The sequence below is a fragment of the Gavialis gangeticus genome, unplaced genomic scaffold (assembly GCF_001723915.1).
Source record: "Gavialis gangeticus isolate Ggan-Ray unplaced genomic scaffold, GavGan_comp1, whole genome shotgun sequence".
Taxonomy (NCBI): Eukaryota; Metazoa; Chordata; order Crocodylia; family Gavialidae; genus Gavialis; species Gavialis gangeticus.
Genome location: NW_017729006.1, coordinates 44,807,591 through 44,811,695, shown reverse-complemented (window position 1 = coordinate 44,811,695; position 4,105 = coordinate 44,807,591). Strand labels below are relative to the sequence as shown.

Below are 4,105 nucleotides of genomic sequence, written 5' to 3'. Positions count from 1 at the left end.
CAAGTTCATACTAAGGAAGATAGTGAAATGATCCAAAGCAATTCTTCTTACTTGTAAATCCTTAAAAAGTGAGAAAATTAAAATTTCTCAAGTTCACTCAACTGACAAGAGAAAAATAAGTCACCAAGAAAACCACACAGAAATCTAGGTTCATTTAAAGGATTTCACAAACTCAGGTTAAATGCGCAAAGATTCTGAAAATTATTAAACCCCCTCCCCCCAGTGAAAAAAGATAACTTACCTTACCTACATCTTGATGCAAAGGCAGCTTTATTTTATTCTGATGCAGAGTTCATCAACAAATATAGGCAGGCAAAATGAATCACTTGAAATCAAGTGATTTTGTTAAGAGGGCCCTTTTATATGGGGCTGCATCTGATAGACTTTATATTAAGCACCATTTCTTCCAAAACATTCTGTAAAACCAATGACTCCCAGGTATATCATTAGCCTTCATGTAAAACTAGTATTTGGTTATTAACAACAAAGTGCTACATAAACTACACTGCATTATGACTGGCCAGAATAAATCAGGAACATTATAAAAGCATTAATTAAGGAACTTTGTTAAATGATGCTGATTTCACAGTTCTGAACACACTGAGTGGAGAGGAGACGGGAAGCTATTCAACAGTGGTCTGGTAAGTCACTACACATTTTCACCCTTCTACTATATACTCTATAGATATCCTTGGTTGATCTCCAGGTTTTCAGCATTTCCCTCCCAAAGCACAGTACTTCTCATCTCATTACATGCAATTTCGTTTTGACAATCTAGTTAAAACTCCCTTAAGGAACCTGACAGTACACAGCCACAGTAAATGACTTTGCATCCAAAAAACAGCATAGATTTCAAATCCAGTAAGTCCACTTCCCAGTATAAATCCAATTTGATTCTCTATCGTAATGCTACATAAAAGTAAATCATTCTGCTCAAAAGTTAAGTGCCCCTGTAATCTCAGCAATGAGATTCGCCAAAACATACCTTAGCATGGCAGTAGGGAGAACAATTTTCAGTAATACCCCATTTCCCATTTTAACATTTCTAGTTCAAATTGAACATAGGTCTTTATCTCCAAAATTTCTTTTTTTAAAAGATTTTATATTTAATTAAATTTCTGCCTTTAAAAAAAGAGAGACAGTCATTTATTTTGGGGGGACACATCAAAACAGCTTACCCATCTTGGAATTCTTATCATTTCTGATTTTTAAGTGCAGACACCTAAGCTCAATATACCATTTTAAGAACAGAACCACTGCAAAACATATGCACGTTTAAACAGCAAGACGGTACTTCATTTCTTAATAATGAATAAATAATAACAGTGTTTCCAACTAAAACAAAGTTTTCTTATAAGCAGTTTTCAACTGTTTAAAACTTTTCCTAAAAAGTCAGGGACTAGAATTTCTGATTCTTGTTCCTCAAAAACAGAAAGGGAGGACATTTTTTGAAAGCATGTGCTGTAATCACAGCATCTACAAGTACTCATAAAAGGTTTCAGACCTTCAGTGAAATTGGCCAGAAGCTATTCCATACTCAGGTTGGGATTCACATGAATCCTGACTGGGAACATGACCTTTAGAAAAGAAACCTTAACTAGGCCACAGGAGGACTGCACCCAGGCACACCTATTCCAGTGCACTAAAACCTATGTGCTAAAACTACTGACTGGGAGTGAAAGTGGGGAGGGATAGGGGAAAGGAGAAAAAAGGAAGTCATGGTGAAATTCTAGTGACGTAGAGCACAACTGTGAGAATGGGGCAGTGCTGACCTGTAAGTCAGTCACAGGGCAGTAGAGGTGGAAGGGACCACTAGGGGCCATGTAGTCCAGAGGTTCCCAAACTTCCTTATTGCATACCCCTTCCAAATTTACCAGCTGCCCACATACTCCTACCAGCATGTTTTATATTTTAGCCCCTTAAATTCCAATTGTTATTATAATGAAAATTAAATCCACTATTACACAATTTCCCCCATGTACCCCTCAGACATGTCTTGCACATGCCCAGGGGTACACATACCAGTTCAGGAACCCCTAATCTGGTTCATCCTGCCTGAGGCAGGATCATCCCTAGCCAAACTGTGTCAGAGAAGAGTTATGAGTTAGCAGCCCCTAACTATAAAAAGGAGAAACAGAAGTTCATCAGTAAGCTTCCTTGCTGCTCCTCACAAGGCTGCTCTGACCACTCTGTCTTAGCCTGAACATGGTTATAGCAAAGTTGAAAGGTTTGTGACTGAAAGTGCAAAGTACTGTAGAAGTCTCAAGAGTACGTGGGGAAAGTAGCTTTTTTTTGGGGGGGGGGGGGAGTTGACAGTTGCCATGTACAGGTAGTCCTCAACTTACGACTTTGAGTTATGACAAATGGCATTTATGACATTTGTAAACTAAGTTTCAAGGTTCCCATGCCAGTTTCACCTTTATGATGGTCAACACAGCTGCGAACAACTGGTAAGTCTGTTGTGGGGGAAGGGGAATGGAGGGACAGGTCAATGCCCCCGCAGCGTGGGAGGGATTGGGGCTGGGACAAGCGCTGCCCAGGGAGAGGCGGGGGGAACCTGGTGCTGCTGTGCACCACTGGTCCAGGGAGTGCTCGTGTGGCAGCTTGTCCAGCAGCTCTCGCCGCTGTTCCCACTGCCAGTCCAGGAAGGCATGGGACGGAGGCGTGCGCCCCAGGATCTTCACAGGGCTGGTGGGGCTGGGGCTGCACTAGGCGGAAGGCACGGGGAGCAGGGGCTATGCTCCCCTGCCACTCACCCAGCCACTGTGAGACTGAGCTGCAGTGCTGCCTCCAAACAACTGGCATGGAACAGCGGGAGCAGTCCTGGCCTCCCTGTGCCTCCTGGATGAGCAGCAGCTTCGCCCCGGCTGGGTGAGCAGTGGCAGGACATGGGGAGGGGGGGTGCCTCCAGATCGAGGCAGGGCAGGCAGTAGAGCAGTGGTTCTAGGGGAGGGGCTGCAGCAAGTTTTTGGGTGGCGCACACCCCCCACCATGCCCTAATGCCACTCGCCGAGCCAAGGCAAAGCTGCTGCTCATCCAGGGGGCGCAGAGATGCCAAGCTGGCTCCTGCCGCTTGTCCAGAGGCAGCACAGAAGCTGTCTTGTGCCAACCCCAGCAAACTGGGCGAGCGGCGGGGGGGCATAGCTCCCCCTCCCAGCACCTTCCGCCTGAAGTGCAGCCCTGGCCCTCCTGCACAGATCCTGGGGTACACTCCCCACCCCATGCCCTCCCGAACCAGCAGCAGGAGCAGTGGCAAGCGCCACCAGACAAGCCGCCACACAAGCAGCTCCCGGACCGGTGGCGTAAAGCAGTGCGAGCCACCCACCCCCAATCCCTCTCTCGCTGAGGGGACATTGAACTGCGCCCCCACCACAACAAAATTACCAGCTGGACGCAGCTGTGTCAATCGTGGTAAAGGAAACAATACCCCGTTTATAACATTGTTCCTATGGGAAAACTGGTTCTGGCATTACGACGTTTTGACTTAAGATGCAGTTTTCAGGAACCGATTGTGTTGTAAGTTTGAGGACTGCCTGTACTGGAAAATGGCAGTCCTCTCTGTACCTGTGGGCATCTACAGAAATACTACACTCAGTTTCTCTCTACTTATAAAATACTCGCTCTCTACTTACAGACTGTATTTTCTTATTTTCCTACTGAAGCTAAGGTAACAGAACACATCCGTGGGACAGGACCACCACTCTTCTTGACTGGGAAAGTGCATGTGACCAGAGAACATCAAACATCTGTCAGTTTTTCTTTTCTGCATAACTCATCAGCCCTGGAACCGGTATGGTTGCATACAGGAGATGTAGTCAGCCACATCAGTCTGAGGCCAAGTAGAAGGCAGGGTAGATATGCACCTTACAGATGAAGCAGGCTAGACCAGTGTTTCTGAACCCGTGGGTCATAACCCAAAAGTGGGTTGTAAGGATATATGAAAGGGCAGTGAACATACTTTAAAGGTTGTTGATCCATGTTTAAAAATAGATTCTCCTTTAAAAGAGAAAAACATGGGAAACTGTGGCACTTCCTTGCAGGCTGGCAGAGTCCCAGCCTGCAACGAACTGCCTGACCCCCGCCAATGCAAAAGGGGGGGGGGGGG

At 45.8% G+C, this 4,105-nt stretch overlaps 1 protein-coding gene across 1 annotated transcript in view; it reads right to left on the bottom strand.

The window, feature by feature from the left end:
* The window catches only part of SEC61B (Sec61 translocon beta subunit), a 13,009-nt gene that overhangs the window by 7,931 nt on the left and 973 nt on the right, over nt 1-4,105 (bottom strand). The window lies entirely within an intron of this gene.